This window comes from Lepus europaeus, chromosome 18 (genome assembly GCF_033115175.1).
Source record: "Lepus europaeus isolate LE1 chromosome 18, mLepTim1.pri, whole genome shotgun sequence".
Classification (NCBI taxonomy): domain Eukaryota; kingdom Metazoa; phylum Chordata; class Mammalia; order Lagomorpha; family Leporidae; genus Lepus; species Lepus europaeus.
Genome location: NC_084844.1, coordinates 65,240,878 through 65,263,185, shown reverse-complemented (window position 1 = coordinate 65,263,185; position 22,308 = coordinate 65,240,878). Strand labels below are relative to the sequence as shown.

General features: G+C 51.0%; 1 pseudogene; it reads right to left on the bottom strand.

Moving 5' to 3' along the window:
• Positions 1-793: 793 nt before the first annotated feature.
• Positions 794-16,672, bottom strand: LOC133746912 (protein-L-isoaspartate O-methyltransferase domain-containing protein 1-like; annotated as a pseudogene).
• Positions 16,673-22,308: the final 5,636 nt, after the last annotated feature.

Here is a 22,308-nt window from a genome sequence, read left to right as displayed (position 1 = left end):
AATAGTGATTGCAACAAAGAAAGGTAAATAGTTTGGGGCCAGTGATGTAGTGCAGTGGGTTAATGCCATGGGCTGAAGTGCCGGCATCCCACATAGGCACCAGTTCAAAACATGGCTGCTCCACTTCTGATCCAGCTCTCTACTATGGCCTCGGAAAGCAATAGAAGATGGCTCAAGGCCTTGGGCCCCTGCAGCCATGTGGGAAACTCAGAAGAAGCTTCTGGCTCCTGGCTTTGGATCGGTGCAGCTCTGGCCAATGTGACCAATTGGGGAGTGAACCTCTCTCTCTCTCCCTCTCTGCCTCTCCTCTCTCTGTGTAACTCTGACTTTCAAATAAATAAATAAATACATCTTTTAAAAAAGGTAAATAGGTCTACAAAGCATTTTATTTCTTTATGAGGGACTTTCATAGAGGAAATAAAATAACTGCAATTCAAATCAAATTTATATGCTTAACAATGGTCTTAATCTTATCTAAAATTATGTCTAACATTTACCACTACAAATCTGTAAGGAGTCAGAAAACAATTTATAGGACACAATGTCTTGACTGTGGTTGCATTCCACTTTCAAATCACTCTGAGACAAAACAGCATTTTCCCAAGATTAAAGAAAAATAGATTTTATAAAAAGGATCCTTTTAAATGACTGAATACATCATTTCCGTTACTGACAGAAACAGGTTATACTTTTCCCCTACCATTCTGATTAAAGGAATAATTCTTTCAACTAAAAATTGCTATGTATTCAAGACTACAGGAATTATCAGTAGGCATTCTTTCTTCTTAATCTGTTATTTGTCTCTAAAATATGTCAAGTAAACTTTTAAAGACTCAGGGAGGGGCAGCTTCATGATTTTCTCAGTAAATTCTGAGACACTTCTGGCTTCATGGCTTTGCTGTGGTCTTTCCCCTCCTCTTATTTGTGATCCTCACTGTTTAGAGGCTAAGGAATAAGCTGATTACCCCCAAAGACCTACGTGTTAATTCTGTTTCATTCTCTTTTCATTTTGGGTGGAGCCTTTTGGGGAATCCCTTTGGCCTGTGTCTCATTTTTTATGAAATTTCTAAGTGCAGTGAATGTAAATACAGGACAAGTCCTGCAGGTTCCTCAGAGCACAGGATGGGGGGGTGGGAGGAGTCCCACAGAATCATTCTTTCTTGCCTGCACAAGTGGAGCAAATAAAACAGCAAGGATATTTTAACTTTCCCAAGTGTTTTGTTCAGTTTTCATAATCTGTGTTAACTGATCTTCTACAGGAATGACTAGTAGGCCTCCCGTGTTCAGTAAAATATTCACGTAGCTTTCATTGTCTTTCTGGACTCCAGCAACACAATAATTTGATCATACTGATAACTGTCAGATGCTCTCTGGAGGCAATTACCAACCACAAATGCAGGATCACACAACTCATATTTATCAAAGCTATCACTATGTTTGATGAAGCTCTCCCATTTTCCCCTGGCATACTCCACCACATCTGAATGAAGCTCAATCCCATGATTTCTTGGAAAGGCAGAATGGTAGAGAAGGGGAGAGGGGAGAGGGGAGAGGGGAGAGGGGAGAGGGGAGAGGGGAGAGGGGAGAGAGAGAATGAAGAGAAGAGGAGAGGAGAGGAGAGGAGAGGAGAGGAGAGGAGGAAGGGGGAGGGGAGGAGGAGGGGGAGGGGAGGAGGAGGGGAAACAGACAAACTGAAATAAATCAGATCAAAATAGACATTGAAAATAAAAAATATTATCTTAGAGTGTGCATACATTTAGGTAATAATCATTTTCCTACATACAGATATGGTGAATATGGGAGGTTGACAAAGAGTGTGGTGTAATGGGGTTGATAAGATGTTCTAATTTTAATCTGATGATTTACAAACACTTTTATTTATTTTTGTAAGACATCAATGTAGTGGAAAACAATCTTCCTTGCTGTTCAGTTATGCATGCATTGATGCTTAAATGTAGCTCATGATGTCACTTCAATCTCCACTTTTTCAGAGACATTTCACCCGTCAAATAAATGAATCTACACCTCACGTCTGTTTCAGAACCAACAATACAATAATAAAATTACTGGTCTCCATTTTGTTATTGTATCCAACTGATATATATTGATTATAATTCTATAAAAGTGCTTTTGTAACCTTTTCAAATGTCACATGGTGCTACATTTAAATACTGTACTTACTGTTTGAAATATGCATTTCCTCTATGTTTATTTTATCTTTCTATTATTCCTATACTTGGAGGGAGAAGTCGCTGCCTGGTCCCTTCCAAGGATGGAGAGGGAGCAAAATGTCATCATGGCCATAGGGACTGTAGCAGCCATGCTGATGGGGGGAAACAGGGGCCTAATATTAGTGTGAGGAAAGAGGATGGGGCATCTTCTGACAGACGTGGATGTTTGTGTCTACCCCCAAGTGACCCATGGTGTACTCTCCAGGCCACATCTTGGTGTGGAGTGGGAGAGGGACCTACAGGGACTCAGAGACAACATAACAGCAAAAGCACGGTCTGTGGGTGGAGGCCTTCAGACAGTTGGGGAGGGTTTACCCTCAAGTGTGAGGGAAGGTTGGTTGAGAGGGGTCCCCCAGGGCTTGCCCCTGACCTTCCCTGAATACTCATCAGGGCCACCCCTCACCACCGAGACCCTGAGTCTAAGGCAAGAAGGCGTTGCTGGCTGAGCCCACCTGGCTGGGTTTCTCAGAGGATTGGTCAACTGAACTGGTTCATTTCCAAAAATAAAATAATTTACTAAAAAGCAGCTTGCCAAACCCATGGTGATGCAGGCTTGGTAGTTGAAATGGAGTGTCTAGCCAGCTGGGCTCATTAGAAGTCACTCCCTTCCTCCCACCCCACCCATGTGCAGCTGTCAGGCCCAACAGGCCTGTGGCAGCAGATGTCCAAGCAAGGTCAGGTTGTGGAGGGCAGGGTGGGAGTTGGTGATGAAGGCTTCCCTGATATGATCTTACGTAAAATATGACAATGACTTGTGCTGAGGCCCAGGACGTGGGCAGCAGCAGCTGCCCACATGGTATAGAAGTTGCAGGTTCACAAAGCAGATATGTTCCTGAAAGCATTTCTCCAGCCTTGGCAAGTGGTGGTGACTGGAGCAGGCACAAGACCTGGTGACAGTGTGATAGGGGACCTGTCATGGCCAGGCGTAGCCACATGGTCATTATGGAGCCAGTAAGAAAAACATCAAACCAGAAAGCCAGACCATGGACCTTCCCTGAATACAGAGTGTGGAGTTAGAATGAGAGTTATATTCTGTGCATCTCTCTCTTTGGCATCAAAGAGGTCCCTGCACCATCTGAAATCCTGTCACAGCCTTTCCTACCCTGCCCTTGCCACATCTGACATCCCACTGCAGAACCCGCCACCCCTGACCCCATGTTACATCCCACCAATGCTTGGGTTGACCACATCCCAGAGTACCTGGGTTTGAGCCCAGGTTCCATTTCCAATTCTGCTTTCGATTACACATACCCTGGGAGGCAGCAGGTATGTGGTCCCTGCACCCACACGGGAAACCTAAATTCAATTCTAGATTCCTGGCTTCAGTCCACCTCACCCCAAGTGTTGTAGCCATTTCAGAAGTGGACCAGCACATGGAAGATTCATTCTCTCTCTCTCTAATTTGAAATATTTGGAAATGTAAACGATATAAAAGTCATTGAAAAATGGCCATAGGATTTTGACATGGAAAACACAAAATAATGCTTTTATTTGATTTTGTCCCTATACAGATTCTCTCCTTCATGCAATTATGTTAATTTCTTTTGGATAATTTCTTATAATTTTATTAATATATCTCACATTAACACAGGATATGCAATTTTGCTACATTCCCTTTCCATGGTCTTTTTAAAAGTGTATTAGTTTATTTATTTACTTGAAAGACAGTGTGCCACAGAGAGAATGACAGAGAGAGAGAAAGCATCCTTATTTTCGTCAGTTTACATAATTATGGGACACATTTTATGTATGTGGGACCATTTCATTAAAGGATAAATGTTTTATTTATCAAAGGACTTATTGTTTTATGATTATTGAATTATTAGAGTTCCTCATATGGCCTGTTTAAAAAAGTTTGGCTTGGCAGTGGATATTTGGTGTAGTAGGTAAGATGCTGCTTGGGACACTCATGTTCATATCTAAATGCCTGCTCGCAAGTCTTGGCTGCACTTTGGGACTACTACCCACATGGGAGCCTGGATTGAGTCCAGGGCTGTGATTTTTGATTACTGAGTCTGTTGCCAACATTTGGGGAGTGAAGCAGCATAGGGACAGCTCCCTCTGTCACTGTATCTCCCTATTTCTCTTTCTATATCTTTCTCTCCTGTGTCTCTCTCTCTTTCAAACCAAATAAATGTAAATACATTATTCAAATTTTCCTGAATTATTCCCCAAGTAAATGGCTTCCATATAATGGTCATGTATCACATCACAATGAGAATACATTTCAGGAAAGGCATCATTAGGAAATTTAGTCACTGCTGCACATCACAAAATATATCTACACAAGCCAAGATCTATGCCATTACTAGTCAATATAATCTTACAGGATAACCGGGGTTCTATGTGATGGGCTGTCATTCATTGAAGCTGTGTTATCAAATACATGACAGGATGTAGTGTTTTCTGAGGAGTGAAATATTAGAAGTTTAAGGTACTACCATTTCCTGCTGTGATGTGGGTATTTATTTGGTATCCAAGAAATCTGGTCAATGATATAATCAGCATGGTTTTCACCTATTATTTGTTCTTGAACGTTCCTTAACACAGTCAAGGAAATACATGACTAACTCACAACAAGTATCATATTAAGTGAGGAAAAGCTAGAAGCATTTCTACTAAGGTATAGAACCAGACAAGGATGCCCACTCTCACCATTGCTATTCAATAGCATTCTAGATGTTTTAGTCAGAGCCATTAAGCGAGAAAAAGAAATCAATGTGATACAAATTGGAACGGAGAAAGTCAAATTATCCCTGTTTGCAGATGACATGATCATATATGTAGGGAAAACACAAGATGCCACTAATAGACTGCTGAAACTCAGGGCTGGTGCTGTGGCATAGCAGGTAAAGCCACCGCCTGCAGTGCTGGCATCCCATATGGTGCTGGTTCTAGTCCCAGCTGCTCCACTTCTGATCCAGGTCTCTGCTATGGCCTGGGAAAGCAGCAGAAGATGACCCAAGCTCTTGGGCCCCTACACACATGTGGGAGACCTGGAAGAAACTCCTGGCTCCTGGCTTCAGATTGGTACAGCTCCAGCTATTGCAGCCATCTGGGGAGTGAATTATCAGATGGAAGATCTCTCTCTCTCTCTCTCTCTCTCTCTCGCTATCCCTCTCTTTCTCTCTCTCTCTCTCTCTGCCTCTCCTTATCTCTGTGTGTACTCTGACTTTAAAGTAAATAAATAAATCTTTAAAAAAAAGACTGCTGAAACTCTTAAGAGAGTTTGGTAAAGTTGCAGGATATGAAATCAACAAACAAATATCAATACCCTTTGTATACACAGAAAAATGACAGTATCATTCACAATAGCTACAAAATATTTCAATACCTTAGAGTAAATTTAACCAAGGATGTCAAAGTTCTCTACAATGAAAATTACAATATATTAAAACAAGAAGTCAAAGAAGACACAAAAAATTGGAAGAACCTTCCACACTTGTAGATTGGAAGAATTAACATAATCAAAATGCCCATACTATCCATCACAATTTACATATTCAAAGTCATCTTAAAAACAAACAAGCAAAAAAAAAACAAAAACAAAGTGGTCAAAATCAAAGTACCAATGACATTCTTCTCAGATCTACAGGAAACAATGCTAAAATTTGTATGAAAGTACAAGAGACCCCAGATAGCTAAAGCAATTGTAAACAAGAAAAAAAAAAGCCAGAGGTATCACAATACCAGACTTTAAGTTATCTTACAAGGCACTTATGTTCAAAACAAGCCTGGTACAGGCACAAAAATAGACATATAACCAAGGGAACAGAATAGAAGCCCCAGAAATTAATCCACACCTCTATAGCCAACTAATCTTTGACAAAGGAACTAAAATTGATCCTTGAAGAAAGGCCAGTCTCTCTCTCTTCTAAAATAGATTTATTTATTTGAAATTCAGCATTACAAACAAGAGAAGGAGAGGCAGAGAGAGAGAGAGAGAGAGAGAGAGAGAGAGAGAGAGAGAGGTCTTCCAACTGCTGGTTTATTCCCCAATTGGCTGCAGTGGCCAGAGCTGCGCCGATCTGAAGGTAGGAGCCAGGAGTTTCCTCCAGGTCTCCCACAAGGGTGCAGGGACCCAAAGGCTTGGGCCATCCTCCACTGCTCTCCCAGGCCATAGCAGAGAGCTGGATCAGAAGTGGAACAGCTGGGATATGAACTGGAGCCCATATGGGATGTTGGCACTGCAGGTGTTAGCTTTACCTGCTACACAGGCATTGGCTTTACCCGCTACACCACAGTGCCAGCCCCCAGGCCGGTCTCTTCAACAAAGTGTTGCAAGATGATTGAATCTCCACATGAAGAAGTATGAAACAAGACCTCTATCTTATAGGTTATACAAAAATCAACTCAAATGGATCAGGGATCTAAATCTATGATCTGATACCAGCAAATTACTAGGGAACATTGGGGACATTTTGGCATAGGCAAATACTTCTTTGAGAAGACCCAGAAGCACAGGCAATAAAAGCAAAAATAAACAAATAGGATTACATCAAGCTAAGAATCTTCTGTACTGCAAAGGAAACACAGCAAAGTGAAGAAGCAACTGATAGAACAGGAGAAAATATTGCAAACTATGCAACTGATAAGAGATTAATATCCAGAACCTACAAAGAGCTCAAGAAACTCATCAAAAGAAACTGAACAATCCTGTTAAGAAATGGGTAAATAACTCAATCAGGCATTTTTTAAAGGATGAAATTCAAATGGCCAACAGACACCTGAAAGATACCCAGGATAACTAGCCATCAAGGAAATGAGAACAAAAACCACAATGAGGTTTTCCCTCATCACAATTAGAATAGCTAATATGCTAAAATCAATAAACCACAAATGTCAGTGATGATGTCAGGGAAAGCTGGGAATGTAAACTGGTACAGCCATTGTGGAAGACAGTATTAAGATACCCAAGAAATCTGAAAACAAATCTACCATATGACCCAGCCATCACCCTTCTGGGAATTTACCCAAAAAATGAAATCAGCATATGAGAGAGTTTACCTGTACCCCTATGTTTACTGCAGCCCAATTTGCAGTAGCTAAGATACAGAATCAACCCAGATGCCCATCAACCAATGTTTAGATAAAGAAAATTTGGTACATATACACTATGGAATGCTACTTAGCCATAAAAAACAATGAAATTTTGTTGTTTGCAACAAAATGGATGCAACTGGAATCAATTATACCTAGTGAAATAAACCAGTCCCAATGAGAAAAATGTTTTCCATGATCTGTGGTAAATAATGGAGTATAAAAATTTATTGTATATGAGTGAAATGGACATTTTGTGGTTTGATTATTGTTTACAGCTCTTGTCTCTACCTTTGAAGAACAGTGTTTTGTTTGTTTCTCCTTCTTACTGCTTGTTACATGTGACTTGTTACTACTTGTGTTAGTGGGGGGTTAAGCTTATGATTATAAAATAAACTGAAATTAAGTCATTGTAAAAATTAAAAGAGGGCCAGCGCTGTGGCTTAACAGGCTAATCCTCTGCCTTGCAGTGCTGGCACACCGGGTTCTAGTCCTGGTTGGGGCGCCGGATTCTATCCCGGTTGCCCCTCTTCCAGGCCAGCTCTCTGCTATGGCCCAGGAAGGCAGTGGAGGATGGCCCAAGTTCTTGGGCCCTGCACCCGCATGGGAGACCAGGAGAAGCACCTGGATCAATGAGATGCGCCGGCTGCAGCAGCCATTGGAGGGTGAACCAACGGCAAAAAGAAGACCTCTCTCTCTCTCTCTTTCTCTCTCTCTCTCTCTCACTATTCACTCTGCCTGTCAAAAAAAAAGAATTAAAAAAATTTTAAAAAAGTATAAGAAAGGAATGGTAAGGGAGGGTAGAGTAGGAAGTATCACAATGCACCTAAATCTGCATATGTGAAATACATGAAATTTACTCAACTTTTATAAATTTAAAAATTATCTTAAAAACCCAAAGTGCTGAGTTTTTTTTAAAATGTTAAAACTATCACTCCTTCAAATGCCACTTACCTAATGGCAATGTTGGTTATTTTTCAGCCCTAACTTCCCCCAAATAACTGCAAGGCATATAAGATCGGAAGCCATTTCTCCCTTTCATATCTTGCATCATTCCTCACTCCATTCCAACACTAATGGTGGTATTTCAATATATATGGTCACTAATACATTCCACAGCAAGTAAAGTAAATGTGTTCCTAAAACTTATTGAGATTTTCCTATATGCTTTATTTTAAGCACTTTAGAAAGATTAGCTGCTTTATTTCTCACATTTATCCTAGGAATTGCAGCTTTTAATGCCTCCATTTTACATATGAGAAAACTGAGATTCATTAAGTAACCTAAGGAACAAGTAAATGACAGAGGCAGAATGGAAACCCAGGTGGTTGAGTCCAGGTTCCATGCTACTACTCCACATGGACTCTGAAGGCGCCTATTTATTGAACTCTGTAACTGTGTGGCCAAATTCCTACAACCTGAATTCTGATTTGGAAGAACTCAGAGGATCAGTGAAGAGGAGGCAGACATTGAAGGGGAAACACTTGCAGCCATGAAGCTGGATCATATCTTCTGTGACAAGGACAGTAACTCCCACACTTCCAGAAGAAAGACCCTGATCCCAGAACCCTGACAGAAGAGGCAAAGCAACTTCAGAGAGCAGTGATGAGGAGTTGGAGGAGTTGTCTTTGAGCCAGGTGATTAAACCTCTCTGATTTTGCAGACCCTAGTCATAATCCAACTGGTCCAGATGCTACCCCTCGTGCAAGCATAAGCTGGGAGCTTCCTGAGGAACACCTGGGCCTCAGAGAGCATGGCCAGGAGCTTCCCAAAGAGTATGAATGGAGGCACGATCCTGACAGTGCAGACCTTGGCTCCTGCCCTCAAAAACCAGTGAAGTGCCCACTGCCTACCAAGACAGTCCCTGGGGCCAGCACCAACAAGGAGTCTAGCTGAGCATTAGAGGCAAGAAATAGGAGGCAACAGCCATGCAGGTGACAAACAGGCAAACAGGAGTCCATTTTCCTTCCTTCTGACCAAGCTACCCTGAATATCCATGTCCAGAAATGAAATGAGCCCCAGCCACCTATGGCCAGACTTCAAGGGGGGTGATGGTGCTGTGAGAAAATTCCCTGTGATGAGACTCCAGAGTGCCCCTGTCCAGGACACAGTGACCAAAAAGCTTGGTAAAACCAAGGGCTAGCGGACCAGAGTCCCTCCCTCAGGGAACCCCAAAACCAAAGACCTGGAGCTCAGACAATAGTGAGAAGAGCAGAAAGAGTTATTCAGGGAAGGAAGGGCCCCAGATGGCTAACTCAGGCCCCAGCTTGGGTTTAAACCCTACTGGGAGGGAGTGAATTACAGAGAGTAACCCTAGGCTTACCCTGGCCTGTTCTCTGGTGTCAAAGCCTACTCCTGGGTCAGACATCAACCTTCCAGTTCCCTCTACTCTGGACACCAGATTCCCTAGACATCAAGCAGCAGACTCAGTCCCAACAAGCAACAGGGATCATGTTTCCCAATGCAAGTAGAAAAGAGGCCACACGAAGCACCACAGCTCAGAAGCCCAAGAAGTGGGTCATGGGCCTCTGAACCACAATCCTTCTAATCAATAGTTCCCACCACCTCCTGGAAAAACCTAGCTCATGAGTGAAACCAGATGCAGGCCTTGGTGGGGAAGGTCCTGATGCAGCTGCTGAAGCAGGAAAGAAAAAGGCCATGGACATCACCAAGATCAGCAAGAATGATTGCAGTAGCTGCAAAGCAGGAGCTTCCTGGGTTCTGTTGGCAATGAAGGCCCCCAGGAGCAAGCAGAAGCAGAAGCCAATGGCTGGGGAAGGTGGAGATGGTGCTGGTTCCCAAGAAAATGCCTCTAAGACTTCCAAGGGGAAATAAAAAAGGAGTGCAAGTGGTAATGGCAAAGGAAAAAAAGGTCTCATGACTCCCACAGATCCAAGGACAAGCCATAAAGGGATTTGGGAATGGTGAAGATTAAGAGTGGAGGTCAAAGCAACCTGAAAACAAGGAGAAGCAATCTAAGAAGGAAAAAAGACAGGACAAAATGGAAAAGAAGAAAGCAAAAAGAAAACCCTCATCCAAAATCCCCAAGACATCACCCAGGAGAATGAGTAGATAGCAGACAAGAAGGAGTTGTGAGGGGTCTGTGGCACAGGTGCATAACCAAGTGGGGAGCATCCTCGTGTCTATGGGCTGGAACTACATTTTTAACTCCAGTCTCTCACAGCAAATTCTGGCCAGCCCCAGGGGCTGGATGCTGGACAAGCTAGTGAGCCTTAAGGGAGGCTGGTCCAATATGCAAGTGTGTCCTGATCCCTTAACCTTATCCTACTTCTCCTAACACAGAATGTTTTGTACAGATGTGCTCAGTGGGTGAGTGTGTGCATGTGTCTGTGTGTTTGTGTGTGTGTGTGTGTGTAGTTGTCAAAGTCAATGTGCCTAAAGACCTCAGAACTTTCCATTACCCTGTTCTACTTTGTCTCTGACAGATCCTCAGGATGTCTCCTTGGTTTCAGTTTTACCATTGTGTTTTTTTAAAGAATTTGGAAAAATCATTAAAAGAAAAAAAAACACAAATCATTAAAAGAAAAAAAAAGCATTCAATACATTTGTCTAGCTGAACATTAGAGCTCAACAACACAGCACGTTGTAAAGAATCACTTGCTTGACCTCATGATTTTTTGGCTGATGATGGGGAGCTGTGACTTGCTATCACCGCCCAGAATTGCAAGAGAGTATCATAACATAGATTATGAGGTTTGGAAAAAAATCAAAATTAAAACTGTGAATATGGCTTCTATTGAATATGTATCTCATCTGTTCTGTGTATCAGGCACAGGAATGGAAACACATGTAGCCCATATGTACATGTGAGTGGAAACACTGGGAGGCCTACAGAGTCTGCACATACAGGGTTTGGAAAGAGACGAGGAAATCCATGGGCTGGGATAGATACAGAGATTATCTCCTTAAGTGACTATATTAGAATAAAATACTAAAAATCAATCATCATAATTCCCTTTTAACAATTAAAAAGAAAAAATACATGAAAGTACATAAAATAAAGACAAGCAAAAAGATAAGAGCAGATATGAAATGCTTTTTTTCAGTTTTCTTTATACTCATAAGATTAACCCTACAATAAGTAAAGAGTCCAACAAATAGTATGAGGAGAAAAAAGTTCCTCAACTATAGAGACAAGGGCTGTAAACAATCATCAAAGCTCAAGATGTCAATTTCACTCCTATAGATTATATTTTAGATGCTCTGTTAGTTATGACCGATCAGGGAAAACATGGTATTTGTCTTTTTGGGACTGGCTTATTTCACTAGGGTTAATGGCTTCTAGTTGCATCCATGTTGTTGCAAAAGACAGGATTTCATTTTTTTTACCACTGAGTAGTATTCCATAGTGTATATATGCCATAATGTGAAATGCTTATTAAAAAGTCCCACAAACATGGATATACTTTTTAATATTAACAGAATTAATAAACCATGAGTAAAAGTAATTAAGGAAACACAGGAAAAGTAACACTAATGTCCAGTTTCAGGTATTAAAACAAGTCTTTACAGAGAATATAGCCTAGTCAAGATGCTAGAAAAATTTTTTTGTAAAACTCAGGAGTAAAAATTTGACCAGAGATAAAAATCGACCACACTTTGGAAATGAAATTCCCACAAAACAAATATAAATTTCCCAAATCCAATATAACAAATATAAAATAGGAAAACTCCAAATTAAACTAAGAAATTTCAATCACCATTTGAAGACTACCAACCAATAAAAACTTACAGAAACAAAATTTAAGTTATAGAAATACAAAATATTCCAAACATTTAAGAAAAAAAACAGACACACTTATATTTCCCAGACATACCAAGGTAGAAATAAGCACAGAATATTTTCACATTTTTTAGAAAGCCAGCATTACATTGATTATGATGCAAATTGATCAGAACTTGAAATATGAATTAAGTATAAGCCTCTTTTAAAAACACATGCATATCTCCCTAGTAGTTTTATGATAAATGAAATACATATGAAAATAAAATTAATAATAAGTGAGATAGAAGAAAAAATGCTAGAGGTGGTTAATATTTTGAACAAGCCATGTAGATTGTCCAGGTAGTGGAAAAATTCAAGAAAATCACATGACCATTTAGATTGAATGTTGAAAAGCATTTTAAAAATCAGCATGCAATTAAAAAAACTTACTATTTTTTTAGTAAAAATAAACTGTGGCTTCCTTTCTCTGATCAAGGTGTTGAAAAGGATCCTACAACAAACAACACAATACAGGATCATTGACAGATTTCTCCCTGAAGAAACCTAGACCGTCTGACTCCACTGTCTCCAACTTCATCTTTTTTTATTCCATCCGCATTTATTCCAAATAGAATTAATATATTTATACTGGAAAGTCAGGCATATGAAATTCACACCTGTACTTCTCTTCATTAGCATAGAGTTAGTGAACCTAAGAATCCTCAATTCCAGGCTGTGGTTCTTTTCTTTCCTTTCTTTCCTTTCTTTTCTTTCTCTCTTTCTCTCTTTCTTTCTTTCTTTCTCTCCAGCTTCTTACTGGAGGAGTAGTCGGGGGAGAGGGAAAAAAAACAAAAGGAAAAAATAAGGTGTAAAAATCAATTTCTAAGCAATAAAATGTCAGTGTATTGGAGATCTTCATTTAGAGAGAATCCATAACATCTAAAAACAAAAACTGATAAATGAATTGAACGAGATTTCAGGAAAGATCGATATTTTTAAAATCCACTAGATTACCAAGCACCAGCAAAAAACAAATAGAAGATACTAATGGTCAGTAGGCAGAGTGGAAAACATATATTGACAGGAACAAGAAAAAGCATTCAATTATGTGATGCCTTTAAGCATTCTTCAAATCCGTATTAAAACATGATACAAATGGCCCAACAGAAAAATGAGCAGAAATACAAAGTGAAAGCCCCTAAGCCAAGAAGCAGAATTTTAACTCACCTGAAGCAGGTGACCGCCAGCTGCAGCCAGGATCGGCCTGCGGGAAGCACTAGGTGACCCCAGGGCGACCCCAGCGGGTGGCAGGTGCACCGCAGGAGAGGAGCCCTGGAGGAGGGCAGGGGGCCACTTCCCACCTCTCCTGATTCACAACAAGCACAGACTGGTTAGGGAGCCACGCCTTGGAGGAAGCTGATTGGCTGAGTCTTTTGTGACGCTGTGTTCGCCCCCATCCCATCAGGCACGGTGATGTCATCACGCGGGATCTTGACATCACAGTGGTCTTAGAGTTCCTCCACGGAGCGAGGTGAGCCCAGTCCGGGTCTGCGCTCTCCACCTTCACAAGCTGGGGGTCGCCGGGTACCTAGGAGCTGAGGACCGTGACATGGTGAGTGTGTGGGCCCGGGGGTCCTGACAGGGGGGAAGCGGAAATGGTGGAAGCTGCCTGGTACCCTGGACCCCTTCCCTGGCACCCGGGACCCCCGACGCCCGGCCATACCAGGACACCCGGGACCCACAACACCCAGCCTCTTCCCTGGTACCCGGGACCATCGATGCCCGGTCCCTCCCTGGCACCCGAGAACCCCGACCCGTTCCCTGGTACCTGTGACCCCCGACGTTCAGCCCCCTCCCTGGCACACCAGATCCCCAGAACCCAGCCCCTTCCCCGACGCCCAGCCCCTTTCCTGGCATCTATGACCCCAGACGCCCGGCCCCCCTGGCACCCAGGACCCCTGATACCCGGCCCCTCCCTGGCACCCGTGACTCCAGACACCTGGACTCTTCCCCGACGTCTAAGATCTCCCTGGCTCCCAAGACCCTGACGCCCGGCCTCTTCCCTGGCAAATGGGACCCTCAACGCCAGGACCTCCCTGGCACCCGGGACACCGGATGTCCGGCCCCTCTCTGTCACTCGGGACCCAGGACGTCCGGCCTCCACCCTTGCACCCAGGACCCTGACGCCTGGCCCTTTCCCTGGCACCCAGGACCCTCGATGCCCCGCCCTGGGACCTCTGATGCCCAAACCCTCCTTGGCACCTGAGACCCCCGAACACCTCCCTGGCACCTGTGACCCCCGACGCCCGGCCCCTCCCTGTCACTCGGGACCTCAGATGCCCAGCCTTCTCCCTGGCACCCTGGACCCCTGACGCCCAGCCCCTTCCCTGGTACCAGGGACCCCTGACACCAGGCCCCTTTCCAGGTTCCCGGGACCCCCATTGCCCAGCTCTCTCTGGGCCCCGAGACACCTGAAAACTTCCCTGACACCCGTTACCACCAACATCCAGCCCCCTCCCTGTCATCCGTGACCCCTGACACCTGCCCCCCTCCTTGACACCCAAGAACCCTGACGCCCGGCCTCCCCACAGGCACAATGGAACCCCAACACCCAGCCCCTTCCCTGGTACCCGGGACCCCCATCGCCTGGCTCCTATGGGGCCCCAGGATCCCTGATGTGTGGACCCATCCTTGAAACCCGTGACCCCTGAAGCCTGGCCATCCCTGGCACTTGGATCCCTGACGCCCGACCCCTCCCTAGATCCCGGGACCCCCAACCCCCTCACTGACACCCGTGACCCACGACACCCGGCCCCTCCCTGTCTCTCAGGACCCCAGACGCCCAGCCCCCTCCCTGGCATCTGGATCATCGACTCCGGACCCCTCCCTGGCACCCAGGACCCACTTCGCCTGGCGCCCTTCCTGGCAATCAGGAACACTGGGCCCAGATCCTTCCCTGGCACTTGAGACCCTGACACTTAGCCCTTCCCTGGTACCGGGACACCCGAGCCCCTCCCAAGCACCCGGGACACCTGATGTCCGGCCCCCTCCCTGGCATCCAGGAACCCTGCTGCCCGGCCCCTTCCATGCACCAGAACCCTAACACCAGGCGCTTCCCTGGCACCTGGGACCACCGACCCCCTCCCTGGCACACATGACCTCAAAGACTGGCCTCCACCATGGATCACATGACCCCTGAAATCTGGCCCCCTCCCTGGCACCCCAGGCCCCCAACACCTGGCCACTTCCCCAACGCCCAACCTATTCTCTGGTACCTGGGACCCACACCATCCAGCCCCTTACCAGGCACCTGGGACTCCCAATGCCCGGCCCCTCATTGTCACTGGGGACCCCAGACGCCAGGCCCCCTACTGGCACCGGGGACCCGTGACGCCTGGCCCCTTCCCTGGCACCTGGACCCTTGATGCCCAGCCCTTCCCTGGTACCTGGGACCCACATCTCCTGGCTTCTGGGGACCCCAGAAGCCCAGAAACTCCTGGACATCAGGGACACCCGACATCCAGCCCCTCCCTGTCACGTGAGACCCCAGATGCCCGGCCCCTCCCTGTGACCTGGGACACCTGAAACCTCCCTGGCTCCCATGACCCCAGACGCCCGGCCCCTTCCCCGACACACCCAGCATCTCCCTGGAACACAAGAATCTGACTCCAGGCCTCTTCTCTGGCAGCCAGGACCCTCGATGCCAGGCCCCTCCCTGGCACCCGGAGCCTCCTAACCCTTCCCTAGAACTCAGGACCCCCAACACCCGACTCCAGAAGCCCAGGCCCCTCCTGGGCACCTGGAACCCACATCGCCTGGCCCCCTCCCTGTCACTCGGGACCCCTGATGCCCAGTCTCCTCCCTTGCACCTGGAACCCCTGACACCCAGCCCCTTCCCTGGCACCCAGGACCCTCGGTGCCCATCTCCTCCTTGGCACCCAGGACCTCTGATACCCATCCCCTACCTGGCACCCAGGACCCTCGAGGCCTGACCCCTCCTTGGCAACTGAGCCCCCCGACCCCCTCCCTGGCACCTGTGACCCCTGATGCCCGGCCCCTCCCTGTCACTCGGGACCCCAGACACCCAGCCCTCTCCCTGTTACCTGGGACTTCCAACCCCCTCCCTGGCACCCATGACCCCAGACACACGGTACCCCCGATGCCTGGTCCCTCCCTCGCTCTTGGGAACCCTGACGCCTGGCCCCTTCTCTGGCACCCAGGACCCCTATCCCCTGGCTCCCTCCTGGGCTCCAGGAACCCCAACACCTGGCCCCTCCATGACAACAAGGATCCCTGATGCACGACCTCCTCCCTGGCACCCATGATCCCCGACACCTGGTACCCTTCTTGTCACCTGGGAATGCTGACGCTCGCAGCCACCCAGGCACACTGGACCCCCAATGCACAGCCCCTTCCCTGGTACCCCGGACCCCCATCACCCATCTCCCTACTAGACCCCAGGATCCCTGACGCCTGGTCCCCTCCTTGACACCTGTGACCCGAGTCGCCCAGCCCCCTCCCTGGCACTCAGGACCTTCGATGCCCGGCCCTCCCTGGTACCTGGAACGTCGACTCCTGGCCTCTTCCCTGGTACCTGGGAAACCTGACCACTTCTCTGACACTCGGGATCCCTGATGCCAGACCCTCTCCCTGGCACCCAGGAACCTTGACGCATGGTCCTTCCCTGGCACCCAGGACCCCTTATGCCCGACCCCTCCCTGGCACCTGGGACCCCCAACCCCTTCCGAGGTACCTGGGAAACGTAATGTCTGGCCCCCTCCCTGGCACCCAGGACCCTCAACACCCGGCCCCCTCCCTGACACCCAGGAACCCTGCGGCCTGGCCCCTTCCATGGAACCCAGGGCCCACGAGGCTTGGCCGCCTCCCTGGCACCCAGGATTCCCACCGCCCGGCCCCTTCCCTGCACCAGGACCCTGACACGGACCCCCTCCCTGGCACACATGACCTCAAAGACCGGCCTCCACCATGGATCACGTGACCCCTGAAATCTGGCCCCCTCCCTGACACCCCAGACCCCCAACACCTGGCCACTTCCCCAACACCCAACCCATTCCCTGGTACCCGGGACCCACACCATCCAGCCCCTTACCAGGCACCCGGGGCTCCCAACACCCAGCCCCTCACTGTCACTGGGGACCCCAGACGCCAGGCCCCCTTACTGGCACCAGGGACCCGTGACACCCGGCCCCTTCCCTGGCACTTGGACCCTTGACCCCCAGCCCTCCCTGGCACCTGTGACTCCCGACGCCTGGCCCTCCATGTCACTTGGGACCCCCAACTTCCAGCCCCTCCCAGGCACCTGGGATCCCTGATGCCCAGCCACTTCCCTGACACCCAGCCCTTCCCTGGTACCCAGGACCCCATCTTCTGGGCCTCTCCCTGTCTCTGGGGACCCCAGGAGCCCAGGACCCTCATGGGCATCCAGCATACCCGACATCTAGCCCCTCCCTGTCTCTGGGAACCCCAGACGCCCGGCCCCTCCCTGTTACCCAGGACGCCCGACCCCCTCCCTGGTGCCCATGACCCCAGATGCCCGGTCCCTTCCCCAATGCCCAGCATCTCCCTGGAACCCAAGAATGTGACGACAGGCCTCTTCCCTGGCACCTGGGACTCCTGATGCCCGGCCTCTCCCTGGCACCTGGGACCCCTGATGCCCAAACCCTCCCTGGCACCCGAGACCCCCCTGACCTCCTTCCTGGCATCTGTGACCCCCAACACCAGCCTCTTCTCTGGCACCCTGGACCCCAACACTTAGCCCCTTCCCTGGTACTCGGGACCCAAATCGCCCGGCTCCCTCCTGGGCCCAGGGATCCCTGATACCTGGACCCCTCCTTGAAACCCATGACCCCCAGTGCCCAGCCATCCCTGGCACCCAGACCTGATTCCCGACCCCTCTCTGGCACTCCGGAACCCAACAACCTCTCTGGCACCTGTGGCCCTGACGCCAGGCCCCTCCCTGTCTCTTAGGACCCCAGACACCCAGCCCCCTCCCTGGCACCCAGGACCCCCAATGCTCAGCCCACTCCCTGGCACCCAGAACCTCTGACCTCTTTCCTGGTACCCAGGACCCCTGACACCCAACCCTCCCTGGTACCCAGCCCCTTCCTTGGCACCAGGGACCCCCATCGCCTGGCTCCCTACTGGGCCCCAGAATCCCCAATGCCTGCCCTCCTTCACCCAGGACCTCTGACACCTGGCCTCCTCCCTGACACCCATAACCCCTGACGTCCGGCCCCTCCATGGCACCCATGAACCCTGACGCCTGGCCCCCTCCTTGTCACCCCGGAACCCTGACACTCGGCCTTCCCTGGCATCCTGGACCTTCAACACTCAGCCCTTTCCCTGGTACCCGGGACCCCCATTGCCAAGCTCCCAACTGGACCCCAGGATCCCTGACGCCTGGACCCCTCCTTGACGCGCATGACCGCTGAAACCGGCCCTGTCCCAGGCACGCAGGACACTCTATGACTGGCCCTTCCCTGGCACCTGGGAACCCTGATACCCAGCCCCTCCCTGGCACCTGGGACCCCCGACACCTGGCTCCTCCTTGTCACTTGGGACCGCAGATGCCTGGCCCCCTCCCTGGCACCTGTGACTCCCGATGTCCGGCCCCCTTCCTGGCACCCAGGGACCCTGCCGCCCAGTCCCTTCCATGGCACCCAGGACCCCCGAGGCCCGGTCACCTTCTTGGGACCCAGGACTCCCAACTCCCAGCCCCTTTTCTGCACCTGGGACCCCAACGCCCAGCACCTCCCTAGCACTGGAGACCCCTGACCCCCTCCCTGGAACCCATGACTCCCAACGCCCGGGCCCCTCCCTGCACCCAGAACCCTGACATCCAGCCCCCTCCCTGGCACCCTGGACACTGACACCCAGCCTCTTCCCGGGCACCCAGGACACTCGACACCCTCCCTGGCACCCGTGACCCCATAGCCTGGCCCTCCCTGTCGAGACCCCTGACATCTGGCTCCCTCCCTGGCACCCCTGATCCCCAATGCTTGGCCCCTTCCCCAATGCCCAGCCCCTTCCCTGTACCTGGGACCCCCATTGCCTGGGCCCCTCACTGTCTCTCAGGACTCCAGAAGCCCAGCCCCTCCTGGGCACTTGGAACCCCCATCGCCCAGCCCCTTCTGTGTTACTCGGGACCCCTGACGCCCAGTCTCCTCCCTTGCACCCGGGACCCCTAATGCCGAGCCCCTTCCCTGGCATCCAGGACCCTTGACGCCCATCCCCTCCCTGGCACCCTGGACCCCTGGTGCCTGGCCCCTCCCTGGAACCCAGGAACCTTGACCCCTGACCCCTCCTTGTCACCCAGGACCCCTGACCTCCTCCCTGGCACCTGTGGCCACCGACTCCCGTCCCCTCCCTGTCACATGGGACCCCTGATGCCTGGCCTCCTCCCTGGCACCCTGGACCCCCAATGCCGACCCCCTTCCCTGGTATCCAGGAATCAAATTACCCGGCTCCCTGCTAGGCCAAGGGATCCCTGACACCTGGACCCCTCCTTGAAACCTGGGTCCCCTGACGTCTGGCCTCCTCCAAGGCACCCATGACCCCAGATGCCCAGCCCTCCCTGGCACCCGGGACCCCCAAACCCCTCCCTGACACCCGGGAGCCCTGACGCCTGACCGCTACCTGGCACCCGTGACCCCTGACACCTGGCCCCCTCCCTGGCACCCCTGATCCCCCATGCCCGGCCCTTTCCCTGATGCCCAGCCCTTTCCCTGGTACCCAGGACCCCCATCGACCGGACCCCTCCCTGTCTCTCAGGACTCCAGAAGCCCAGGCCCCTCCTGGGCACCTGGGACCCACATCGCCCAGCCCCCTCCCTGTCACTTGGGACCCCTGACACCCAGTCTCCTCCCTTGCACCTGGGACCCCTGACACCCAGCCCCTTCCCTGACACCCAGGACCCTCAATGCCCATCTCCTCCTTGGCACCCAGGACCCCTGATACCCATCCCCTACCTGGAACACAGAACCCTCCATGCCTGACCCCTCCCTGGCACCTGAGACCCCCGACGCCCGCCCCCTCCCTGTCACTTGGGACCTCAGACACCCGGCCCCCTCCCTGTTACCTGGGACTTCCAACCCCCTCCCTGATACCCATGACCCCAGACACCCGGCCTATTCCCGACGTCCAAGATCTCCCTGGCTCCCAAGACCCCGATGTCCAGCCTCTTCCCTGGCACCCAGGACCCTGACGCCCAGCCCCTCCCTTGCACCTGGGACACCGATGTCCGGCCTCTTCTGTTCACTCAGGACCCATGACACCCGACCTCCACCCTTGTACCCAGGACCCCTGATGCCCGGCCCTTTCCCTGGCACTCAGGACCCTCAACGCCCAGTCCCTCCCTGGCACCCCAGACCCCTGATGCCCAAACCCTCCCTGGCACCTGAGACCCCCGAATCCCTCCCTGGAACCTGTGACCTCCAATGCCCTGCCCCTCCCTGACACCCATGACCCCTAACACCTGCCACCCTCCTTGACACCCGGGAACCCAGACTCCTGGCCTCCTCCCTGGCACCCTGGACCCCTGACACCCAGCCCCTTCCCTGGTACCCAGGACCCAAATCGCCTAGCTCCCTCCTGGGCCCAGGAATCCCTGACACCTGGACTTCTCCTTGAAACCCTTGAACTCTGACGTCCAGCCGCCTCCCTAGCACCCATGACTCCCAACACCAGGCCACTCCCTGTATCTCAGGACCCTAGATGCCCGGCCCCTCCCTGGCACCCAGGACACCTAACGCCTGACTCCTCCCTGGCACCCGGGACTCCCGACTCCCTCCCTGGCACCCATGATCCCTGATGCCCAGTCCCTCCCTGTCAGTGGGACCGCAGACACCCAGCACCTTTCAGGTACCCGGAACCCCCATTGCCCTACTCCCTCTGGCCCCAGGACATCTGAAAACTTCCCTGACACCCTTTACCCCCAACGTCCGGCCCACTCCCTGGCACCCGTGACCCCTGACACCTGCCCCCATCCTTGACACCCAGGAACCCTGATGCCTGGCCTCCCCCCATGCACACTGGAACCCCAACACCCAGCCCCTTCCCTGGTACCTGGGACCCCCATTTCCCGGCTCCCTATTGGGCCCCAGGATCCCTGATGTGTGGACCCATCCTTGAAACCCATGACCCCTGAAGCTCGGCCATCCCTGGCACCCAAACCCCTGACGCCCAACCCCTCCCTGGCACCCGGGACATCCAGCCCCCCCTTGGCACCGGTGACCCATGATGCCTGGCCCCTCCCTGTCTCTCAGGACCCCAGACACCCAGCCCCCTCCCTGGCATCCGGAACATCAACTCCCAGTCCCTCCCTGGCACCCGGGACCCATGACCCCTTCCCTGACACATGGTACCCCCCCACGCCCAGCCCTCTCCCTGGCACCCAGGACCCTCGATGCCTAGCCCCTCCCTGGCACCCAGGAACCCCGAAGCCCAGCCCCTCCCTGTTACTTGGGACTGCAGACACCCAACCCCCTCCCTGACACCTGTGACACCCTATGTCTGGCCCCCTTCCCTGGCACCCAGAACCCCCAACACCCATCCCCTCCCTGCCCTCGGGACCCTGACGCTCAGTACCTCCCTGGAACCTGGGACTCTTGACCCCTTCCCTGTCACTTGGGACCCCCAAGTTCTGGCCCCCTCCCTGACACCTGGACCCCAACACCAAGCCCCTCCTTGGCACCCAGGACACTTGACACCCTCCCTGGAACCTTTGACCCCAGATGTCCGGCCCCCTCCTTGACACCCTAGCTGTTGACACACAGCACCTCCCTGGCACCCGGGACTCCCGACCCCCTCCATGGAACCTGTGACCCCCAACACCCAGCCCCCTCCCTGCACCCGGGACTCTGATGTCCAGCCCCCTCCCTGGCACCCTGGACATTGACACCCAGCCTCTTCCCTGGAACCTGGGACCCTCGACACCATCCCTGGCACCCGTGACCCCGTCGCTTGGCCCTCCTTGTCATTTGAGACTCCCGATGTCCGGCCCCCTCCCTGGCACCCCTGATTCCTGATGCCCAGCTCCTTCCCCGATGCCCAGCTCCTTCCCTGGTACACAGGACCCTCATTGCCCAGCCCCCACCTGTCTCTCTGGACCATGATGCCTGGTCTCATGCCTTGCACCATGGACCCCTGACACACAGTGCCTTCCCTGGCACCAAGGAACCTTGATGCCCGTCCCCTCCCTGGCACCCGGGACTCCGACCCCCTCCTTGCACCCGGGACTCACATCGCCCGGCCCCCTCCCTGGCACTCAGGAACACTGGGCCACGATCCTTC